A 25,978-nucleotide genomic window follows, 5' to 3' on the forward strand; every position below is an offset into this window, starting at 1 on the left:
TAAGAGGGAGACCTATGTCGTCTCTTCTTCGCCTTCTTCGACGAAGATTGTCTCGACCAACTCCTCAACCGAGACTTCTTCGACCTTTTGCGCCAGACATTTTATCCCTCTTCGAAGAGGACTTCGAAGCCGCCCTCCCCACCGCCAGTTTAACCCAGCGCTCCCTGAGAGCTTTTCCTGTCATGGCCTGCCATGACCCAGTTTAATCGGCTCGGTGTTCGGAACCCAGGCACCACAGGCAAACCCGGTGGGGATCGGTAGTAGACATCTTCGCCCCGTAGTCATGGCATTTTTTAAAACCAGACGTTGGGGTGGAAGGGTTGGAAGATGAAGAAGCCATTTCTTGATGAAGTTGAAGCGCAGCGTTTAACACTCGAAGCAAAGCTTTTGGAAAACAGAATTTAACCAACAGGAATGGCTCGAGCTATTTTTACTACTGGGGACGTCGACACCCGACGGCAGCCCTAAAGGGACATCGACGCCACAACATCGAGCACAGCGCCATCTGGTGTGGAAAAAACGTTTCCAAATCAGCAAAGTTGCAGATACAAATATCAAAGATGAGGAATACATGGGAGGACACAATCCATTTGAATAATTGCTCTCTGTACATACTTTTGTAAAACTTTGTCCACACAAGATAATAAATATCATGCAAAAAAATTGCCAGTTGATTCGAAGATGGCCACTGAGGTGCAAGGACGTGTAGTTATCTGCTCCGTACCAGGCTGACAACTGCAGCACTGGGTGGGAGGCTGCATGACCGAAGTAGACCGGGGAGAGGTGATGGGGATCTATCAGATAGCAAGTGAGAACACGATCTGCCAAGAGACGCTCAGGGGGTGGGAGTGGAGTCCAGTCTCCTGCTGTTAGGGAGAATTCTCTGTAAAGGCTAATTTCCCAAACCTAGTGAGTCCCCCAGCACCTTTGTTGGATTTTTGGGGTTTATTTTTTCTCCTGCTAAGAGTGAGACTCTTTTACTCTCACTCTTAGACATGATTTGAGGTGTTCCTGTGTTTTATGGGCTATGGGGTCTTTTACTCCATAGGGTTTCATGTGTTTTTGATGTGGTTCACACAGCACCCTCCGTGCCGTAACCCAGGGGGTGTCGTAGCGACCCCCAACATAGACTCCATACCCTGGGACTGACTATTGTCTCCCAGGGCATGTAAAGTCACCATTGGCTTTGCTAGTCCCAAATTATGAACAGAAACCAGTACAAACCATCATATTGTGGACGTACTGGTCGGGGCAATTCGATTGCCCCGGGGTCTGTTGTTCGAGGGGGCACGTCTCCGTCCCCCCTGATCGAGTTTTGGCTGGTGGCAGTGGATACTACTTTTTATATTCGACCGCGAATATATCTCTATGGGATTTTCCCATTGTTCGAGGCTACCAACTTTAATTATTTAAATCCTATAGCCTCGAACATACCGCCGGTTTATTTATTTAATATTAATTCACCGGTTGGTATTTTTTGCCAGAACTCGATTCTAAAATGGCGTTTGTGTTCTCTTCTGTGACTCCAACCCAAGTCGAGCCCTTTGTTCCACTTTTTGGCGGGCTTCTCCACGGAAGCCTCCAAAAGTGGTGCCACTCTGTCTGGGTACCACAGGGGATGTGGGAGGGGGTTTAGGCACCCTGGACTGAGTTGCCTTGACAACTCAAGTCGCACTCTTGTGTGATTGGCCCAAGTGGTGAGCCGGCCGGCTCACCACTTAGCATGTTTGATTGACAGCTAGGCTGAATGAATGGGGGTTTGCTGCATAAAAGCAGGGCTTTGGGGACTGGAACTTCAGAAGTCGCCAGAGGACCTAAGAATCCGAGGAGGGAGAAGCTGAGCCGACCTGCAACGACGACACCACCGGTGGAGCCCTGCTGAACCGTCTCACCACTTTTCCCGACGACAGAGGAAATCTCCAGTCCGGAGAGTCTTCTTCCTTTGACTGGTGGGGATAACCAGTTTTGCCTTCTTTTCACCTACCTGGAGCATCTCGTGGCCGCCTTGCCCGTGCCAAGCACCCCGGCAACCAGAATACCACGGTTTACCACTACCGCGATTACAAGGGTAGTACCTTTTAACCAAAGAACTCTGAGGCTGGTTTCTTCCCTGTCAGTGCAACGATCTTCATCTTTCCTCCACGTCGAGACATCTTCTTCCTCTGGACGAAACACCGACTTGCACCCGCTGCCTGGATCAACTGCTCCCGCTGGAGCTTTCTTCACACTTAAGGTACTGTGTCCCGCCTGGCTTCCCTTGCGACAGATTGTTCGGGGTGACAGTAAAGCCTCGACTTTCTAACCTGGGCTGGCCTGGGGCAACCTAGCTAACTTTGCCTGACTTTAATTTCATTCTTTGTGTGCAAACTATCTACAAGACTCTTTGGGCATAACCCCACTGTGTGAACCTGGACCCGTTCTGCTTGCTCTCTCCAAGAGTGGGCCTTGCAATTGACCACCTTGCTCTCCAGTAGAACTCTGCCTATCCTGCCTTACTGTGGTTCTTTAAAAGTGTTGAAATGTGTGCTTCCATAACTCTGCCTTTTTCCCTCCCTTTTTAATAACTTATTAGAGTGCCATCTTATGTTAAGCGCTCACCTCTGTCTGAAAATAAGTAGTGTTTCTCACTAAGACTTGCCTAATAAGTAACTAGGATTTTGTATATATATATATATATATATAATAGTGACTGTGTGCTGAATGTACTTACCTCTTTTGTGCTAGTGTAATTTACAAGTGTGTCTTTAAATAAATAATTATATACTTTTACACCAAAGCTCTGGTCAGTGTTTGCTTGTGCTATTGTATCTCTGTACCTATTATGTATACTCTATATACTGCCTAACTCTTCTTGAGGGAAGTCTGACTGCTCAGCCACAGCTACCAAGTGAATCTGTGTGGTACAGACTGCTACCAAGTGGGTTTACTGCCAAACACCTGTAGTCTTAAATCTTTTGCAGTGGTCCCTAAGGGAACTGAACAGGTCTCTGCCTAACACCCACCCAACTGAACGGATGCACGATATAGCAGACTATAAGAGTGCAGATGAAGCTGGAAGCAATGGTGACTGGGAAATAGCAGCCCGTCCCCAGCACAAATTAAAATGAACATCCGACAGGCCTGCCCGAATCGGAAACGCAGGCCCAGTGGAGACGAGGAGTGAAGATTGAGGAGCACCCACCCCACTGAAGAACCTGGGCGAGGTGGAAGCACCTACACATCTGAGAGCTATAAGAATGCTGGTCAAGGAACGGGAATCAGTGTCAGCAGGGGGGACGGGTCCCGCTACGAGGTCAGGCGCCGAGCTTATGAACCCACTGCAGGTGGCGGAGATGCGTAGGAGATCGACCTGAGAGGAGGGCTCACTCAGAGCAGCAGGGATAGCCAAAGTCCTCCCCCGCAGTACGCCCGGCCTACAAGACACAGGCAAACATAAGGTGCAGAGCAGGGTCAGTTGGGGAGGAAGAAGGGGGAATCGAGGCCACAGACATATAGGAGGGTCCTAGACCCTGAGAAAAACCCACCACAACGCCGGACACAAGGATCCACAAACCCCCTGAAGAAGCAGGGGCATAGAACTCTGATCTAAGCGCAGGGAGAGGAAGCTTAGCTATCAGCACCCTCTCCCACCTACCAAGAACAGCAGGGCACACTGAGGCGAAATATGTAGCGGCAGAAGATACCAGCTTGTGCCACAGTATCAAATAGGCACTCAGGAGAAATAACAACCGGAACCCGGAAAGTGGACGAAAAGCAGATGAGGTAACCCACCCCAACCCAGGTGAAATCGAAAACAGCAGGCGGACGGTGGGAGTGACTACCAGATGCCTGGCCAGAAGGGGAAAAACACACCAGCCCGGTCAAGACAAAACTCCTGACACCACGAGGGACATTTGGAGAACTATTGGTCGCAGCGCAGGGAGAAGACAGTGTCCACACCCGGGGGTCCCCAAGAACCACTTGCTGGAAGCAAACCCACAGAGGCAGAAGCTATGGCGCTTAATACGGATGATTTGAAGGAATGCCTCAAAGCCCTAGAGAGAAGGTTGATGGCAACATTTCAAGACCAAGTCACAAATCTTAAGGAAGAACTACGCAATTCACTGAAGGAAATTAGAGGAGATGTAAAAGAATTGGGCAACAGAGTGGATATTACAGAGCAAGGGCTGGCCGAGGTCTCTGAGGACAAGAAACAGAACAGTGAACTCTTGGAGCAACTAGCAAGAGTCTCACAAAATCTGGAGATTTAGGCGAAAGATCTAGAAAATCGATCCAGGTGCTTTATATGGATAAAAGGTCTCAGTGAATCAGTGAGCAACATGGAAATACGAGGAGCTGTACAACTGCTGCAGGAAACAGCTCCCGAAGAGGTGGGGATTGATAGGATACACAGAGTGGAACCCAGGAGAACGGAACCCGGAGTGAGGCCAAAAGATATTCTGGTAGCTATTTCCTCCTATGGCCAGAAAGAGAGCATATTACGGGCGGCAAGACCCCAGGTGAATATTACCATACATGGATCCCAGATTCAGCTCTGTCGACACTCCAGAAGAGCAGAGACATGGGCCTGATAACAAGGGCGCTTAACACTAAGAAGATCCCATACAAATAGACCTATCATTTTGATCTATTATTCACTCTTGAAGGTAAACAACACTGAGTAATGACGTGAGCAGAAAGACAATCGCTGCTACGCCTGGAGGAGTAAGGGAGAGGTTTAAAACAACAACCTGGGCTCTCCCACCCCCCGCCCCCCACCCGAGGCCCACAAGACAATGGGACTGGCACCAGGTGCAGGGGAAGGTGGGGAACAGGGGAGCTCGTCGTAAAGGCCCACGTCCGCTTACTCGGGAAGGTTCAGGATGAAGCCAGGCCCGACCAACATTGGGGAAACCAGAGGAAGGTAACATGGAAGACCTTGAGCGGGGGGAGGTAAGAAAACAACAATTGGGGAAGAATATGAGCAGTCCCGGACGTGAGCAGAGGAGGGGAAGGGATCTTGGAATAAGAGGTAGGTATGGTGAGCCAAACATTGATCGGAGCTGGTGGGGTGGGGGGGTGGCGGAGACTGACAACCCGGGGGCTCTCTAGGCCCTCTGATCTGGACCTGGGGAGGGGAGGGCTAAGAGGGCAACAGTGGGGGGAAAGGTTTAAGTTAGGGTCTGGGGGGCAAGTTGGAACACGGGGACTGGGGCACTGAGGAATTCACCGCACAGGGGGAGATGGGCAGATGGAACACTGAAGCAGGAGCATAGTCGACACAGGGACTCAAATTTCGAGGAAAAAGTGCTTAAGCTCCGATCGCACAATGTCAGGGAGCGAAATGCCCCAGGGAAACATATTAAAGTGGGGAGGAAAATAAGACAGGAGCCTGCAGATAATAATGCTGCAGTAAATGCACGTACGGAAAAGAGATAAGACCACAATTAGGTTCAGACCCTTCTCACAGGTATTTCAAGCAAATGCACAAGGGAAAATGGCAGGGATGCTAATAGGACTCAAAGACTCGCTCAAGGCACAAGTTCTTCACATTCAATCAGACATTCAAGGGCGTTATCTATTCCTACAAGTGTGGGTGGGCCACAAGACGGTGACCTTAGCGACAGTATATGCACCAAACACAGGACAGGTGAGATTCACGAGATGTGGTCCTCAAACTTGAAACATTTGCGGTGGGTGAAATAATCCTCACGGGGGACGTTAATATTGCATAGAACCCGTCAAAAGACAGGAGGAAGGTGACTGGGACGGGCGGTATAGCCCCTTCCAAAGCACTATGGGAAGGTTTCGAGAATTTGGCCCTAAAGGATGGTTGCTGAGTTAAGAGGGAAGCAGAGAAAGGGCACACTTAATTTTCCCATGTCCACCAGACCTTGCCCAGAATCGACTATGTGTGGGTGTTGGCTAGTATGATGGGGAAAGAAGAAGATGAACTAGGTGTGATCGCCATGTCGGACCACGCACACATCATAACCCTACAGGGCTGCGGCATGTGCATGTGTCTGTGGTTGTGGACCTTCCCCCAAGAAATACTTCAAGACGCAATAACAACAGAGTAAATGGGTAAGAAAATAAATGAATACTTTGAGAGGAACGCCACACAGGGGATAACAGAAGAGGACCTCTGGGATGCCTTTAAGGTGGTAATTCGGGGGGAAACACATAACACTAAGGGCCCAGAAGTCGAGACCGCGAGAGGGAATGGAGAAGGAACTAGAGGCCCAACTGCGCAAGGTGATCGAATCAATAGCGGGAACCAGAGGGAAAAAGAACATGGAACTATATAAGAAATTGAAAGAGGTGAGGAGCCAATTGAATCTCCTACAGTCCAGGAAGGCAGAGAGAACCCTACCGGGAATGAAACAGGGATATTACGTCCAGGCCAATAAGGCGGATAGAATGTTAGCTAGACAACTGAGGAGAAAAGAGGATAAACACATCATCATACACATTACCCAGCTGGATGGCATAATGACGACGAGCTCAGAGGCCATAACAGCAGCTTTCACATGGTTCTACAGTACTTTGTACACCTCCAACCACCCAGATCCAGAAGCGGTAGAATAATACCACAGTCAACTGCCTCTACCGAAACGGCACCCTTTAAAAGGGAGCGATTGGAGGAAGACATTAGAAGAGAGAAGGTTGAGGCGATAATTAGGGCTCTACCCAAAGACAAGGCTCCGGGGCGCAATGGATACCCATCAAGCTTTTACAAGAAGTACTGCCAGATATTGAGTCCTCGGCTTACAGACCTTTTTAATTTGATGGGACGAAAGGGATGTGTGACACAAACAATGGCAGAAGCCAAGGTGGTAGTATTCAAAAAGCCCAATAAAGATCAGACGAAATGCGGGTCTTAGAGACCAATCGGTCTACTAAACACAGATGCTAAAATGTACACGGGCATCTTAGTAGCGAGACTAAGCCCCATAAGGCCGTCCCTGATCGGGACGGACCAATCAGGCTTTATCAAGGGACAACAGACCTGGGACAATACGAGATGGATAACACATTTGGAGGAAAAGACGGCTGTACAACGGGTCCCCTCTGTGTTGATCTCGCTCAACGCAGAGGAGGTTTTTGACCGCGTGGAATGGCCCTTCCACTTCGAGATTATGGAAAGCATGGGAGTGGGCATAAAATTCATGCAGCTGGTCAAAGCCAATTAAAACCACCCAACTATGAACCTCTCAATCAACTCCCAGAGATTCCGAAGCATAAATGTCACAAGGGGAACCAGGCTGTCCCCGCTCCTGTACGCAATATACCTGGAACCGATGATAACTACGATAAGGCAGAACCCACTTATTCAGGGTGTGCCAATCGGAGGCTGGGGGAGGAGCATAATATAATGGCGTTCGCGAGAAAAAGTGGAGACGTCCATACCTACCCTAATAGAGGACATTACTAGGATGAAACTGGTTGCAGGGCTGAAAATTAATATGTCCAAATCAGAGCTGCTCAATCTAGGCCTATCAGACATACAAATGACTGCTCTGCTCAAATACTCACCCCATTCACAGTCGCTAGGGACATAGTAAAATATCTGGGTATCTGCATAGCCAGCTCAATACCCAAAATATACGAAGCAAACTACCCAGGGATTCTTGCTCAAATTAAGACAGACCTGGGGATGTGGTCGCCACTACGGATCTCATGGTTGGGTAGGATGGCCACTATCAAGATGGTAACACTGCCCAAGGTGCTATATCATTTTCAAGCACTCCCCACATCCAGGTTCTGCAATCGTTTTTTAAAGACGTCCAAAAGTTGGCCCTCGCGATTCATTTGGCTCAACAAAAAACCTAGAGTGGCCCTGCAGATGCCGAAACAAAGGGGGAGGTGGACGGGCCTCCCGAACTTCTCTCAATACTACAAAGCAGCACAATTACGAATAATCAGAGAATGGCTAATGGGTGACAAGACAAGACCCTGGGCGAGGATGGATAAGGCTGTTGCATGGACCCCAATGGGAGGATTATTGTGGTTACACTGGGGGGGGAGTGACAGACCTCACAACCCTCGCATCAGCCAGGTCATAGCGGTGACGGGTGGCCTTTGACCGATTGGTAGACCAGGGAGGCATCTCCACACACCCGTCCCCCTTCACACCACTATTTTGAAACCCTAGATTTTCCCCCGGGAAGACATGGGGCTCATTCACCCAATGGCATAAGGTAGGCTGCACAAAGATGGTGGATGTGAGAACAGGAGCGGAAATAAGACCTTTTGAAGACTGCAAATGACAGATGGGGTTAACCGAGAAGGACAGACTGGGGCACTACCAGCTACGACACTGGTTGATGCACACAGATTGAGAGAGCTGGCACCCAGGAGCTGAAGCCATTTGAAAAATGGATTGCCACACACACAGGGGACAAACAGGTGTCTCAAAACTATATGAGATTCTAGCAGAAGAAGAAGGAAATGAGACCTGGGCGTACATGAACACGCCCCTTTTGGACTTCCTGGTCCTTGTCTCAATGGGGCTTACACTCCCTGGTACTCCCAACATGGCCGTCCAGTGTGAAACACCTTCCTCACTCTACACGTTGGACATAGCGTGTTCTAATAATAGACCACGCCTCCCGCGGCTCCGCTTGTCTCAATGCTATTGCGAAGTAGCGACTAGACGTGTGCACCGTAGCTCGCGGTATTGTTATCCTTGGTTCTATCCCAACCAACCCCATTCCTAGTCCCTTTCCCTCCTTTCTTGATTCCTGGATTTGTGTGCTGAGTAATCGCACTCTGTTAATTTCCCAGATTCCTGGATCGTTTCATCCCGGAACTTTGAACACACGCTGGAGTCGGAAGAGACTCGTGCAGCCTTATTCAAGACCCGAGCCATTCGCAAGAAGGCATCGACCAAGAAATCCAGCAAAGATCGGACTCAGGTGAGAACGGGGGGAACTCCTTGAAAAAATAACCCTAGGAGAAACCATTCCGAGAGACCATTGGGAGAAACATACCAAAACGAACTAGATCAATCCAACTCAGGGGGCATGGTATAAAGTATGGCACAATGGCACTATACCCCAAAGAGGTTACACAGAATATATCCCAGCGTCTCACAGGAATGTTGGAGGGGATGTACAGGGAAGGGGGATTGGAGACACATATGGAGGGAGTGCCCAGAACTAAGGGGATTCTAGAAAAAAGTGGGAGCCCAAATGCAATCAATGATCCCCTTACCTTCGACCCTCACCCCGAGGGAATGGATGTGCGGTCTCTTCAATCCAGAATTCTCACTCCCTTCTAAGCCCCTGAAGAAAGCCTTCATGGTAATGCTTATAGCAGCCTGGCTGGTGCTGGCCAAACGGTGGAAACAGAAAGAGCCACCAACATGGGTAGAATGGCTACATAGGCTAGGGGGAATACTAGCGATTGATTGGATTACCTATCAAGTGCAAGGTGATGCTGAAGGGTTTAGACTAGACTGAGGGGCAGCCCTGGAATGTCTCAAAGGAGACTATATGACACAATGGTGCCCACAAAATCTATGTATTTTGGACATAATGTGAATTGTCTACAATCATTGGAAAAGATGTGGACTTTAACAATGAGAAAGTGCGGTGATGGGAGAGGGGCAGGGCAAAGGTGTTTTGATAGTTACTGTTCACTTTAAGAAAATGGCAATACAAATCAGAAAAAGGAAAGACCAATGTTTGCATTCAAAAGGACTTTGAATATCAAAGAACTCATCATGAGAAATTACATCAAGTCTAACATACCCAAACAATTGAGTATTACCGAGATGTGGAGGTTGCCAGCTATCAAAGGACACTTCCCATGAGGGGAAAAAGTGGCGTTTGTAATTTGATTAGAAAATCAACTGAAGTGGACATAGGTTTGAAAACCAAATGGGTACAGCAATCTTTTACAAATTGTGAATCTACGAATGTAATATACATGATCACTTGCCCCTGCAGATTGCAATATATAGGGAAGAGACTGAGAAAAATAAAGACCCATGTAAAAGAACACAGGTGTCTGAAAAATAAAATGGAGGATACAGGGCCCATCAGTAATGCCCAGGCAGGGTTTCGAACTAGCCGGGACACTGGATCACTGCTTTTTGTTGACTTTATTAATCCACAAGTACACAAAATTATTAAAAATGAAATTATATGTCATTTTACTAGATCTCAAACCTTGTTCGACTCCGTGCTAAGAGCATTATTGTGGCTGACTCTGAAGAAGCGGGAAATCCTGAAAGAGCTGCTTGATGCAATTAAACTACTCTACATGCACACCCAGGCCACAGTGCGATATGGTTTGGGAGGGGACTAGACCGATCATTTCGATGTATGCGTTCTGGCTCCGCTTATCCTCCTGCTATACATCCAGGAAATCATGGATGCATTGAGGAAGGGGCCATGGGTGCCCCAAAAATTGGGTAAAAAAATGGCCCACCTATTTTTTGCCGATTACGTTCCCATTCTCTCCACTACTCATGCTGGGCTGAGAGTGGCCCTCAATATCTTCTCGGCAAAATGTAAGGGGCTTTACCTTTAAACCCTCCTTTTCAAAGTCCTGCCAGGTGAAGATCAAGGTTGATGGCCTTGTATTGGACCAAGGTAGGCACTTCGATTATCTGGGGATTAGGTTCAACGAGGTGGGGTGGTCAGATCAACTTGTTAAATCCAAGGTAAACCTAAACAAATATAGCAGGGCCATTCGTTATTTTTTCACAGAGCACAGTAGCGGGGCAATCTCACCAGCTCTAACACTATTCGATAAACATGCATTGCCTGCGGCACTTTATGGTGCAGAGATTTGGGGTTTCGCAAATACAAAAATGATATCTCCTGTTGAGAACAACTTCCTAAAGAAGCTATTGCTTTTGCCCAAGAACACTTCAATGACGTTGATTCATGTTGAACTCCAAATTTTGCCTCTAGCCGACTTCAATGCCCTAAAGCAAGCCCTGGAAGTCAGCCCTGTACTGGGTGAGACTTTGGTCTTCCCTGAGCCCGGCCCCCTATAAAGGTGCTCTCAGGGATTTCTTGCAATAGGAGGGCACAAAAAACCATGTCTGAAAAAAAATGTGTTGGCTAGGTGCTAGACACTTTTGGGAAAATCCTAGCGAGTGTCGTCCGTCACTTAAGGTCGACCTTAAGACAACTGCTAAACGCAGCACTTTTAGGAATCTAGAGATTCAAATGTATGTCTTGAAAAATGGCCTGGGGTTTCTCCTATCCAACTCGTTGGAGAATTGCAAACAGTATTAGATGGACTACACCCTCCCTTACGAGTGCCCTTTATATGTTCGTTTTAGGCTGGGATTTTTGCACACTGCTTGGTATACTCACGAATGGTCCCCATACAACTCTGGTGTATGTCCACTCTGTAACCAAGCTGATGAAACCCTAACTCATTTTACATTGATATGTTCAAGCCTAATGGATCCTAGGCGCAGGTACAAAACAAATAGAGGTTGCTCCCTTAAACATTTAAATACAATGAAACACAGGTTTGATGATTATAGATGAACAAGTTACTTACCCCTGGTAAAGTTCTTTCGACTGGATGTTCCTCCAACGTATTCCTCATCTTGGACATGTAATGTCCAGCTTCAGCTGCCTCGGAAAACATTTTTGTGAGAGGGCGCTGTGTGTCGATGGCGTTGAGTCGATGTCTGTCGAGGGTGACTTCATCAGGGAGCATATATAGCAAGCGCGTGGCCCGTTGGCCTTAGTTCTGTTTTTCCTCCTTCCCATGCAGCAGAGATGCCCATAAATACGGGCATGCAAGCTCTGAACCTTGGTGGAGGCAAGCTGAAATAGCATGGGAAATTCTAGAGAGGGGTAGGATGGGAGGGTGATGAGGAATACGATGTAGGAACAGCCAGTGGAAAGAACGTTACCAGGGGTAAGTAACTTGTTTGACAGACTCCAAAATCAGTGTTTATGATTGGAGGGTGGTGTAGAATTCTATATATTACACATTTTCAAGGGCAGAGCAAAGTACTTCCTTGCCAAAAGCAAGATCTTGAGAATGGGAAGCATCCAGAGCATAATGTTTTGTAAACGAGGGTATTGATGACCACGCTGCAGCGTCAGAAATATGCCTAATAGGAACTCCCCTTTGACGGGCTGTAGATGTGGCCATGCCCCTGGTGGAATAAGCCCGCAAACCTTCAGGAGGGTCTTTCCCTGCAAGACTGTAGCACTCAGAATTTGCCAGAATGATCCACCTAGATACGGTCTCTTAGGTAACAGCCTGACCCAGTTTGTGTCCTGTATACCCTATGAACAACTGATCATCAAACCGTATCTTGGATGTTCTTGAAATGTAAAAGCGTAATGCTCTTCTAGGATCTAACCTATGAAGTCTTTCCTCCTCCTTACCAGGGTGAGGTGGAGGGTAGATGGAAGGTTGGACAATTTGACCTTCAAGACAACCTTGTCCTTGTAGAAGACTGTAAAGGGTGGCTTTACCCTTTACAGGCTGACAGTGCCTGCAACTCGCTCACACAGCATGCTCATGTGAGAGCAACCAATAAAATGGTTTTAAAAGTAATAACCTTAGAGGACACGTGTTCAGGGGTTCAAAGGGTGCACACATTAAGAATTTTAAAACCAGATTTAGGTCCCGAACAAGAACCTGGAAAGGAGATGGAGGATACACATTAGTGAGTCCTTTCAGTTATTGAGTCACCAGAGGTATTTTGAAATTAGAGCATTCCTCTAACGAGCTCTTAAAAATGGACAGCGCAGCCATGTAGCCTTTAATGGAACCAATCTGGAGCCTCAAATTGTCTAAGGCTAGAAGAAAAGACAATACGTCTGGTGTTTTACACAGAAAAGGATCTACACTCTTCCTCTCGTGAGAGAATATCCTCTCTCTTTGGTAGACGCATCGGAGGACAAGTCTAGAAGGTCTGGGTACCACGACCTCCTTGCCCAATCCGGGACAATTAGGATCATGTACTTCCTGAACTTTCTCTACCTCCTAGTTACATGAGAAATGACAGGGACTGGAGGAAACTCGCATAGGAGCGGAAACTCCCAAACCACCACAAACATGTCTTCTAGAGCTCCTCTTGGGGGAAATTCCCTGGAGGAATACAGTTTGCACTTCCAGTTGACACTGGTCACGAACAGATCCACTTGAGGGGTTACCCAAAGGGTGAATGAAGATCTCTTGAAGGACTTCCTGAGCCAGTTCCCACTCGTGGTAGACTGGGCTCTGCCTGCCCAGAGCGTCCGCCGCCGTGTCCTCCACTCTAGCTAGGTGAACTGCTGATAGAGATATTCCTTCTTGAATTGCCCAGTAGCAGAGCTGCATTGCCTCTCTGCACAGTGGTAGTAATCCTACACCTCCTATCTTGTTGTGGTAGTACATGGCCACTGTGTTGCCTGCCATTATCAGGACATTCTTTCCAAGATTGATGTGTAGTTTCGACTCCGCTGGAGGTCAAGACTGCGGACTGTGATTGTTGGTGTGGGCTCCCCACCCCATGAGTGAGGCGTCCGTCATTTCTGTAATCTCCGGCCATGGCTGCCCTTCAGAATATTTTCCTTGCAGGCTCACCACAGAATATCCTGTGAGACCGTGGCTGGGATCTGAAGTCAGTCTGACATCTTTCCTGAGAACTGAGATCATTGTGTTCTTAAGAGTCCATTGAAGGGATCTCATTCTCAGGTGGGCTTCTGGCACCAGAAAAATGCAGGATGCCATGAGGCCGAGCAACCTTAAAAAAAAAAATCGAAGGCTGGAAGATTCTGAGCATTCTGAAATTTGGTAACCATCTGAAGAATGTCTTAAGCCCTCACCTTGGGTGGTGAGCTCTATCCCAAGGATGTGTCTAACACAGCCCCGATGAAATGGAGCTGTTGAGAAGGTGTCATATGCGACTTCTTGTAATTGAGGTAGAAGCCCAATTTGTGAAGAGACTGGCAGGTGACTGAGATGATCCAGGGCTTGCTTGGGAGACCATGCTGTGATCAACCAATCGTCCAGGTAGGGGTAGACGTGAATCCCCCCTCTCCTGAGATTCGCTGCCACTACCACCATCAGTTTGGTGAAAACCCTCAGGTTGGAGGTCAGACCGAAAGGCAGAATTCGAAACGGACAGTGAGAACTGCCAACTGCAAACCTCAGGTATTTTCTGTGTTTGAGATGGATTGGCACATGAAAATAAGCATCCTGGTGGTCCAATGACACCAACCAATCCTGAAGTTGGAGGGCCTGATGGATCAGAGAAAGTGTGACCATCTTGAACTTGAGATACTTGAACAAGGTCCTCGCGGAGGTCAAGTCCAAGATGGGTCACAGTCCTCCGTCCTTTTTGGGGATAAAAAAATAGGTACCATCCCTTATTCTTCTCTGCTACAGGTACTGGTTCTATAGCACCTTTTTCTAGCAGGGTTAAAACTTCCTGCACAAGGAGCGGGTCCGGAACCATCAAAGGGCAGTTCCCCAGTGGAGTGTGCTGAGGTCTTCTTATAGGGAAGGCAGTAACCGTAGGCTACGGTTTCCAGAGCCCAAGCATCCGAAATTATGTCTCGCCATTCTTCCAAATGCAGAGACAATCTGCCCCCCACATGTAAACTGCGACTCAAGACCTCAGAGTGGTTTTGTGGCAGCTGCTGCAGAGGCCGATGGTAAGGAGGCTGCTGCTTGAGCTGGCTTAGCACCTCTGCCTCATCCACAACACTGACATTTTCTCTGGCGCCTTTCCTCTCGCCCTTCCAACTGAGTAGTAGCGAAAAGATCTACCCCTCAAAGGTTGACCACTAGTACGAAAAGGCTGAGGTTGCCTAACAGCAGCGACTAAAGACTGGGCTGCCACCTACGAGGTCTGAAACCCCTCAAGGCTCTCATCAGCTTTGCTGCCAAAAAAGATGAAACCCCGTCAAAAGACATGTTGAGAAGCCTAGACTGCACAACCAGTGCAAAACCAGACTTCCTCAACCACGCATATCTGCGCACTATGGTGCTGGTATCCATGGATCTGCTGACACTATCTGCAGTATCCACTCCTGACTGGAGGGATTCACATCTAGCTTCTTTGCCATCCTTAATTATAGCTAAGAAGCCATCCCTTTCTTCCCTCTCGGGAATATGCTCTGCCGCCATAGATATGCAATCACACAGAGTGTACGAAAATCTTGCCAGGGCGCAAGTCGAGTTGTCAGATTTCAGTGCCATGCTCCCTGCTGAAAATACCTTTCTTGCCCATCCATCTACACACTTATCGAGGAGGGATGGTAGGGTACGCTGCCTGTTTCGAAGTAGCTGTAACTGCCTGCACCACCAGGGTGCTTCGACAGGTAGTCAAGGTCACTACTGGAGGGGCAGTATTTTTTTTGTCAGATTCCTATTAACTGCCGAATTGGTCTCAGGAGTTTCCCAATTTCGAGCCACCCTTTTTTGTAATGCCATATGGAAGGGCAAAACTGGGTCAGTCTGAGGACCCTTATCCAAAATATCGGTTAGGTCATCTTGTTCATAAGGGAGAGGTGGTCTGCTACATCCCATGTACTCAACAACTCTGGACATGAGTTGTCTGCATGAAGCATCAGCGTGTTTGAAAAGGCTCAGGTCTTCCAAACTCCAGTTCGGGTGAAGTATCAACTCTACTCGCAGACTGTAAATGATCATATAGGTCCTTAATTCTGGACTCCTCGGATATTAGACACTCTGGAACATTGGGTGTCCCATATTGCAACCCAAAGGGAGCATCTTCCTCATCAGAGCGTTCCTCATCTTCATAAATTGAAGAGAGTGATTTCAAAAACTCCTTTCTGGGTAGAGGAGCATAATTTTTGTCAGGAATGTGTTACGCTGCCCTGGTCTCTGCGGAGGCGTTTGGGCACGGCTGCAGCCCTCCCAGGAATGTGATCACCCCCGTCGGATCCCTCCCCCTGCAGATAGGCTGTGGACTGCGACAATTGGTGACTCTGCTCCTGCGCAGATATGAGAAAAGGTGAATGCGCTGCTCGGTGACTATGGTACCTCTCAGACCCTTCTACCCAAGGTGCGATTTCTGTGGATATATACCGGCCCATAAGGCTCACCGGGTATTTATTGATGGTGAGCTCTCCTTCCTGCTGCTTCTGGCAGGGGCGCTTGTTGATGGGATCTAGTTCCTTCACTGATCCCTGGTGAGTAACAGTCCAGTCCAGCTGCGACCATTCTTCTCTTGGTTGGTAGTGTTTCTCAATGTCTCTTGTCTTTTCCTTTCTGTTTTTCCCCTTTCCGCTTTCTGTCTTGTATTATTGCTATCGATTTTATTGTTATTTCCTGAATAACGTTTTCTCTTCTGCTTTCTTCCCAATAGATGGAATTGCGGCTCAACAGGAGCTGTGGAGGTCCGGAACATGGCCGGGAGGAAGATAGATGAAATCGCAATGTCCGACAAAAGGTCAGTGATGGTTTTGATGGTTTAAGGGAAAGCGCGAGATAGGATGGGAGCGCGACCTTACACTCAATGTCTTTTATCTCTAACCTTGCTTTTGGCTTTTTTCTTGCATGTGATGCGGTCGCTGACTAAGTGCGTAGTGCTGCGGTGTTAAGAAGAAGAATTCAGCGTCTCTGAAGTCTTGAAGGTGAGCTGCGGTGTTAAGATGAAGAGTACGGCGCTCTGGAAGGTTTGAAAGTATACACAACACTTTTATTAAGATCTAAAACTGTAGCATTGACAGACACAGGACATCTTTGAACATTCTCCAATGTGGCACCATCTTTATATGATATGATAGATTATTTATAACGCGTTTAATACCCAGAGGTTTCTAAGCGTGGAAACGGGGATCGAACCCGTTTTGATCCGTGTCGTCTTGCTTCCAAGGCGAGCATGTTGCTCCTGAGACTCTTAATAGCTAATTTAAAAAAGAGGTTCAGTGGTTATCGAAACCAGTACAAAAGCATCAAAGATGGTGCCCACGTTAAACCACACGCTTTGTTTGGTGAAGTCACGCAGCAATCAAGGAAATAGAGGAGCGCGTTCAAGGTAAGAAGTAGCAACTGAGCTCTGCAACAAGCAAGTGAATCACTAATAAACCGTGGTGGGGAGGTCAGTGACTGAGTAGAACTGTATATGTTAAAGCTGAAGGAAACATTAGAGATGCTTCTGAATGGAATAAGGGACACAACGTGGAGTCTTTGCGATCAATGTCTGCTGGGTGAACATTAACAAATGGTTTGCAGATGCACATGATACTTGGTAGGCAAATTTGATAATATAGAATGTTGGCTTTGCGATCAATGTCTGCTAGGTGAACATTAACAAATGGTTTGCAGATGCACATGATACTTGGTAGGCAAATTTGATAATATAGAATGTTGGCTTTTAGCCGTAACCAAATGAATTATAAGCGAAAGGCGGCAATATGTAATTCAGAACTTTTGAAACTAAAGGTATCACTCTTGTGTCCACTCTGGGAAGTCGGGAGCACTGTTTTTTGGGGGTGAGATGAGGATGCGGCACTAACTTGATTTCTGTCTGTATTATTTCACAGAACAGAAGATGTTAATGGTTTCATACTAATAAAAGTAAGATTGACTTGAGCAACTTCGAAGAATGTGCAGGCAAGGCATAAATTACTTTTCAAAAATGTATTAGAGTTTGCTTATTAAATTTCTCTTGATTAGCAAACAAGACGATTTGATTAGCAATTTTGTACTAATGTTTTTAATGCCACTAGCAGATACCTGTCCCCAAGATATAAAATGAGCAACAATATAGCAGTTTTGTATACCGCTGAAGTAAGACGTTAGTGAGACAAGTCTGGCCTTGCTAATTATTTCTGTAAAATGGTGCATGTCACCACAAACCCACTTTAATTTGGCACACTGCTGCCACCCAGAGGCCAGCCATGCACAGTGAAACCTTTATTTGACATTTACTGCAAAGTAAAGTTTAAATAAAAGTTTCCAACATCTCATGCAAATAGTACTGGCCTTTCTAAAAATCTACTTGACTATGCAAGTGGGCAGAAATGCTTTGCAAGCCCTGGATGAGTGTCTGTAATTAATTGACACAAAAAAATTGATATGATAAAAAGGCCCTGAAAACAGTTTGACCAGCTCTCTCTGCTGCAAGTGCAAATATATAATGCAATCATAATCTTAGAGCAAAGTGACCTCTGGAGGCCCACTACAGTGTACAGTAGATCTGTATATGTACAGACTGGTTGAAACTATTGATCGCTACTTTAAGTAAATATCAAGTTAGCTTTGTGTATTCATGATGTAAAAGGCTAAGTAGAGTGGATGGCGTAGCAGGCAGAGAACTGGGCAAACTAGGCAGAATATTGTAGTTTGTGGCCATCTCACTTTCAAGGTAGTGGGTATAAACAAACATGGTAACGTAGAATGTTAAGGAGTATGGGATCAGATCATGGATTGAGCATCAGTTGCAAGCTGTATGTAACCAGCAGGCCACAGGACTAGGTTTGCCATCAAAGCATTTGGCCGCGTGGTCATGTACATTTTCAAAAGTTTCCTCTCGTCGATATGGTGCATCTTTCCCAACAAAATGAAATCTAATTGACATTGAGATTTAGATACACTTCACTGTAAAGCATGGAGACAATGCAGTGTTTTACAGTAGCAATACTGTAATTAAGAATTATGTAACCTATTGCATTTTTAGAAAAGGAATTGAAAGCCTTTTGTAAAAAAAAAAAAATAAAACAAAAGTGACTGGTCTTTGGCAGACAGGATACAGTTAGCTTAATAACAGTAGTATCCCGATTATTTCTGGTTTGCAATTATTTGAAAAATAAAATGTGCGTAGCACTCTCACAGAGGCCATTTGGCACATGAGTGAAGGCGATGATTACTGCTGCACTCTCTCCATTAGCCCCTTTGAACTTGCAGTGAACAGGGAAAAGAGGGTGGAGAGAGCTCTGAAGGCAATAGAGGAATGTAGGGTGAGCTGTGCTTTCATTGAACAGGTTAACTTAAATAGCTAACTTTGCTACACAAGTGTCAATTTAATTAGCAAACCTACAGAATTGCATAGCAAATTGCTCTGCGACACTGCTTATTTTATGCCTTGTGCAGGTAAGAAAACCTTGCTTTTGTTCACTAAATTAAGAATAATCTGATAATTTAATAAGAGTGACGATAACTAATTAGACATATGTCATTTGCCGGTCCCTTCTGGTGGCAGCTAGAGAAAATAACACTTAAGAAAAATATTGAGCCTATATGTTACTCGTGAAATTGGTTCATAGGCATGTCTTTTGTATATATTGGTATAATCCTCAATTTTAAATGAACATATTGCTTGCACAATTATTACTCCTGATGAAGGTTTGAAAATAATAAAAATAGAATAGAACCGAAACATGTTGAGGTATGGAAGCATAGAACAACAAATTAGTTGTACCAAAATGGAATAGCGAATAGTGCATTTTTAGTGAAAAGCATTGAATGAGTCAGTACACACAGTTTGTGCGATTTATCTAATTCCGACGTTGTTGAAAAAAGAATAATGGTGCAAGAGTGCAGTGTATCAGGATGACATTTTGTCATGAAATGTAACAGGAAATACTTTTGTGGTTCTAACCAATTTTTCTAACTTTTCTAAATTTGTTTTTGGATACATTTAGGATCATATATGAAGAAAACGTTGTCATTGTTTTGTAGTTGTCCCCTTCAACTAATCCAGAATAGGACTGCAAGACTTCTCCTTGGCCTCAAGCTCAGGGACCACATCTCTCCAGCCCTAAAATCTCAAGACCCTTTGCCTCATCCACAAGGCTGTCTGGGGCCTGGGACCTCTTTACATCCAGCGTTCCCTCTCTAAATACCTCCCGGGACAGAGTCCTTCGGTTTTCTAGCTCCAACTCTCTGCAGATCAAACGATTCTCCGAGCAGAGAGTGGGAGGTAGAACCCTTTCCTGGGCTGGCTCCTCCCTCTGGAACGGCCTCCCTCCCCCCTCAGACTTGAGCCGGTCCTTAAGTTCCGGAAACTTCTCAAGACTTTCCTTTTCTCCTCTTCCTTCTCTCGCCCCCTCCTGTGCTAACTCTCCATCTGTCACTGTGGCTGGAGCCTGGTCACTTCAGTGTCATACAGGGGCCAGACCACCCCCTACCAGTCCCTCCAGCATCCCTTTTCAGGACTTGCCCTTGGGTGCCTTTTTCCAGACTAGCCCAACCTTTCCTCCCTGTCCACTGCACTATTGCTGCCCTTCTCCCCTACCCCCGGTCACCTGCCACCTTGGCCCGCCGAGTATTTGACCGACACCCCACCCCTGGGGGCACCACCCTCCCTTTGCACTTACCACCTTTTCATGCACTTGTACGGTAGGATTGTCACAAGGCCAATATACCGTTTTTTGTTGTTTTACTTTTTGAATCCCATGTATTCCCCCCCCCCCCCCCCACCCATCTTGTCTTGTGGTGCCTGGAAACACCCGTGTATAGGCACCATACAAATGTCCAATAAATAAAAATAAAATATTGTATTACAACTTGTTCCAAACAATTGATGAACTTAGAAATCATACCACAGGAAGGACCTGCAACAACAAGAAAATCCACAGGGTTTTAATAATTTTGTTGGAACTCCCTGAACCCTTTTCCCTTGGGACTAAGTGACTGTCAGAAATCCTTCAAAACACTACGGTTTGTTATTATAAGGCTGATCTGTCTTTACACCACAGATCAATATGACCTAGACAAAGAAGAACCAAAGAGACAGATAATTATACAGATTGCCTGGATGTAGTATTCAGAAGAATTGGCCCCAAGGAGGCATAGAGATCATCTCAACAACTGACCATAACTGAGAAGAGTTAGCCCCAAGGAGGCATAAAGATCAATCATCAACAACAACACAGAATGACTTGGACTTTACACTGGGGAGGATCCAGCCCCAGGAAATAAAGAGTGAGAAAGAACTAGGAAAAACAGAGCAGCTGGCATGAAGCCAGTCCAGCCCAGGATTGGATGCCAAGTTCCTGACCAACCAAAAGACAGAGATAAACCAGCGGTGGCGTGACCTCAAGGGGGTGAACCCGTATGGTCCTGCAACTGCGAAGGAAGGCTGCATGGTGCAAGTCTCCACAGAGCCGCAAGGATAAAGTGGGGAGTGGAGTGAAGAAAGGAGGAGTCGCTGAAACTACTAGAGTCAGCCCAGCACCGCAGCAAGAACTGGCAACACAGTTACGACACACTACAGGTAACGGGAACAGCGGGAGACCCAGGATGGGTTTGGGGCAGCTCCAAAGTTCAGAGAACATAGGGAGGGATCTCATTTGTCACAGTAGTGACATCCAGAGTCCAGCGAAGCTTGGGATTAATCTCCCTCATCACAGCAGTGAAACCCAGAGAACCAATTTTCAAGAGAAGCCCAGTAGTAATCTCCTTCAGTACAGTAGTAATCCCCAAAGAATCAACAGTCAAGAAAAGCTCAAGAGTAATCTCCCTCGTCACAGTAGTGATAACCAGAGAACTAAGAGCCAATTAATCTCCCTAGTCATAATAGTGATATCCCAGGATTTGAATCTCCCTAATCACAGTGATAATCCAAATAGGGTTAAAGAGGAGATTAGACAACAAGCGCTGGTGAGGCAACCTTCAGAACATCATAAGACTGGGAAGTATTCCTGTTACTGTAAAGCAAGCTTTCAGAAGCCCTGGGAGGAAGTGAAGAGACTATTGCTAAAGAGTATACCAAGACAGCCCTCAAGGCTGTGAAGGGTGGGTTAGGAAAAGGGAGTCATTCCCCGGACCACACTTTGTTGAATCAGAAGCTAAAGCAAAGGACTGCTGGAAAAGAGATAAAGACTGAGCCAGTTCACCAGGAGAAGGGCGTCATTCTCCTGGTATTATTTTCACTTGGATGCTGAACCCTGTTTGTAAATTAGTGGTAGGGTAAGAGTAGGTTTTGGACAGAGGACAGACACTTTTTATTTGAATAAACATCCGGACGACGAGCACCCGAGTTATTAGTTTAGGTAGGGACAACCCTAGAGATAGGGAGAGGTAAATTCTTTTCTTCAAATCTGAACACAAGCTTTGTTCAAACATTCCACCCCTTTGTCCGACTCCTTACTCCACCTCACCACAGTAGATACTTTCCCCTGAAATCTATTGCAAAGGTAACTGTTCATAAAATGTATCTTTAATACTTAGAGGCCTTTGGCTAGGATTTAGAAATGTTTCTTACCCTCTATCACTTTAATTATCATCTACGTATTTGCATTATTTTTTACTAGTATGCTAGTCTAGAGGGTCAAAATGAATGTAGTTTGTCAGTGTTGGCTAAAATGCCTACTTCCCTTTTTCGCTCATCCCCTACCTATATGTGCTAGAAGCTGTCTAGATGCACGTCTAGGGCCTCCTACATATGATAGGGACAAGTTCTATTTTTTAGGACTCTGGACTTAATTGTGCAGGTTCATAGGGGGATTTGCCTGCTTGCTAGCTTGTTTAGTTTCCTTGTTCTCCAACCACTGTTAATTTATGTTGGGTGCCTACCTGCTGCAGTGGATGCACATATAGGTAGTGGGGTGAGGAGGGTCCATTTATAGCTTTATTGTTTTTATAGTAGGTTGAGGCATAATACATAGTATTAAAAAACTGATAGGTGCATATTTGACGTGACTGTTCTATGTGTGCAACTTAAGTATATATTGTTCTGTATATTGATGTGGTGTATTTTTCTAGAGACAAGTGCGTGAACTAATTGTACCTTTGTGCCAGTCTGCAATCTGTGACTAATCTGGAGGTTTCCTCTCTTCCTCCCTCGGAGGGTGCCATCCACTTTGAGACTAGGGAGGTGAGCCTGCTAAGCAAAACCGTCCCGAGGAGTTTGGGAAAGCGGAACCTCACTGGGAGGTACTACCCACAGAGGGGCACGGACTCCCATTCCCATGAGGCATGCCTTATATGCGAATGGAAATATATGCAGAGTGTCTGCTTATAAGGGAATCCAAGGAGATGATATTTCATTCAGCTGTGATACTCAAAACAATGGTTGAAGTGCCTTCACTTGTTTGGCTCAACACAGCACTAGTTTCTAAGTGAACTTAAACACAAATCAACCCACTCTGGTTCCCATGGTGCGAATAAAGGTACAATTGCCCTTGAATGAAGAGGGAGAAGAAGCGGTACACAGAGGACAGTACCAAACGTGAACACATCACTGAGGGGTGGGACACACTTCAGAGCAAAAATAGCTGTAGAGCGGAATGAGAGAGAAGGAGGAAGGAGACATTGCAGGCATGGAAGATAGTCTGGTGGAGTTGGTGTAACCAAGGCCAAACTGAGACAGCCTTTCCTGGAAGCAGGACTGCGGGATAGCTGTGGTGAGCCGGTGACCCAAGAAGTTCCGCTGAATCCAGAAAGCGAGGGAGGAACGGATCCTCTGCTCCCAATGAAGAGAATGTACAGTAGAGAAACACTGACAAGCGGAACACAAAGCGCTCATGTCCCAAGGCAAAGAGTCCAAAATCACGGAGGACGCCGTCTGTGTTGAGCAGACGTCACCTTGCTAGAGTAGACCCGATGGCGTACAAGGCACCTGGGTTGCTCATAGTGGAGGGAGGCAGACAGATCAGGGAACAAAAGGAGAAGGAAGAAGAATCTCCTTAAACAACAGGGGCATAATAGTCCAAAGATGAAGAAGGAAATAACAGTGAGGGGCAGTGGAACCCCAGAAACTAGAGCACGGAAAATTGCCAAATGGCTCATAGAACTTTGGGGTTAGGAAACCAAAGTGAACCAGATGGACTCTAAGACACACGCAATACAAAGATAAGAGATACAAAGAGAGGAACACAATGCTAACCTAAAAAGAGAAAATCCACCCAAGTGGTATAGAGGAATCCCTCCACCTAAGACACCTTGGATATTGTATCTCTTCAGGACATTGTATCTCTTCAGGAACTTGAGATTTTTATTTGCAAAATGGAAAGACTCTTTGTTTGCACTTTGACAAGACCATAGATAAACCTTGAATCTGAAGCCAGCAGGGACTCCTAGGGAGCTCTGAGAGAAGTCAGAGTAGACAACTCCAAAGGGCAGGATATTCTGTCCAACTTTCCTTTGTGTTTTCTTAAGTGGTAGGGACAGTTTAGAAGTTAGGTTTGGACCGAGGACACTGTTATTTTGACTAATGATGAGCACTTTAATGTTACGTGCGTTAAGAGAGACTTTAAGAGAGGTTTAGCTTTCCTTTCCTTCCAAGATTAAGGGCAGTGGGTGTAGCTACTGCAACAGAGAGTTGTACAAAAACTGACCTAACAGATTGCCTGGCCTTATGGTCTTGGAATCCCCCCACACCTGTAAAGAAGCAGGACCGAAAATAGTCTTGTCGGGGACCACCTGTGGGATATTTGGCTGATGGGGTTTTGGGTAACACCGAAAGATGTGCCTGTCAGTGCACTACCCTTTTTATGAAGTTCCTCATTAGTGGAGCTGTGAAGCTGTCCACTCAATCGAAGGTAAGGTCAACATCCATCTCTTGAATCTCCCCTGAACATGCTGGCATGAAGACACGCTTGAGTTAATGTTTTTTATTTCTGGTAAGGTGGGGAAAGCTTTGGGTAGGATTAGAGCAGTGAGACAGTAGGAAGGCAATAAGAGAGTCAGAATGACCATGGCAATTATTATAATTTTTATAATTATATAATTATAATTGGTTATTTATAACGTGCTAATATCCCAAGGTTTCTAAGCACGAATCCAGAGATCGCACCTGTGTTGCTCCGCATCGTCTTGCTTCCAAGATGAGTGTGTTGCCCCGTAGCTATCCTCCCAAGCCAGTGGCACGTTTACAACTTGGGCTCTGGCACACTTAAAGGTTTTCCACACCATGCATCACCCACAAATACGTTCACTGGAGTTTGAAGAATGGTAGAAATAGCAGATCAAGATTAATCATTACATTTCCTCTGCCTCTAGCCATGTGTCTGTAGAATCACAGAGAGACCAGGGGCATTCCATTATGTGGGCTTATGTACAGCTTCATATCCATTCTTTGTAGAAGCTACCATATTGCTTCTCAGCCTGTCAAATCCTTTCCAACTAGTCTTGCTAACTAAGCTTCTCTGAGTATTCCTTGTAAGGATGCCCTCCTGCCTATTTGCCCTAGGTAAACTCCATGCCTTATTGTTGCGCCACAGTCCAAAACACCAAAGTATATGAGGTTGAGTTGTTTGTGGCAGAGGTGGGTTTAGGCGCAAGGTTTGGCTACACCTTTCAAACAAATCCTTATATGGTTTCTCTCCGGATTTGACTGGAGGGCTCTTGCCTAGATTTTTCACATGAACCACAAACTCTCAAAACAGATGATATGGTCTTGAAATAAGGTTCCAAACTGGCAGTGAGCTGAAACCCAAGAAAATCTCACAAGTGTTCTGTTTCAAGGACATTGGCTCACTCATTCAGGTCTGTTCTGAGTTACGTCATTCTCAGAGAACACTGAAAAAGTATACAACACAAAGTATGATATTGAGATATTAGTGTCACATCCACCTTGGTGTTATGCATTTGGGGATTCACCTTTGGATCATACATACTGGGTTCCACTGTGTGATTACAATCAGAAAGCTTTACCAGTCAGGGTATTAACTATATGTGCACTCCCAATGTCTGATTCTGCTTCTCCTTTCCTCAAAACTATCCCATTTCACAGCAGCCAAGCTCACTTTTAGGCCAGTTTCTTTAGATACCCTAGCACAACAAGATCATTCTCTATCACCATCTCTGCTATGTAACTGGCTGCTGGAGTCAGTGCAGAAAATGTTTGCAAGCAGCCTACACAGATATTCACCTTCTATGCTCATGTGTTCATGTGTTGCCAGCTGTAGGACCTCATTTGCAATTTATTTGTATTTTTATTAATATAGCGCCTAATGCCGAAGCTCTTCACAAGATATAACGGAACAGGAAGGAAGGGGAGGTGGGTCGCGTAACTGAAGACCGAAGAAGAGAAGCTTTAGAAGAAAAATAGTTCACAGAATCTGCAGCAGAAAGCCAAGAGAGGAAGGAGCAAGAATACGGTTTA

At 46.1% G+C, this 25,978-nt stretch overlaps 1 protein-coding gene across 1 annotated transcript in view; it reads right to left on the reverse strand.

Annotated features, from left to right (window-relative positions):
* PEX3 (peroxisomal biogenesis factor 3) overlaps positions 1 to 25,978 on the reverse strand; it is a 515,228-nt gene that overhangs the window by 292,383 nt on the left and 196,867 nt on the right. The gene's annotated exons all lie outside the window — the stretch shown is intronic.

The sequence above is a fragment of the Ambystoma mexicanum genome, chromosome 4p, assembly GCF_040938575.1.
Source record: "Ambystoma mexicanum isolate Mex_15411 chromosome 4p, UKY_AmexF1_1, whole genome shotgun sequence".
Classification (NCBI taxonomy): domain Eukaryota; kingdom Metazoa; phylum Chordata; class Amphibia; order Caudata; family Ambystomatidae; genus Ambystoma; species Ambystoma mexicanum.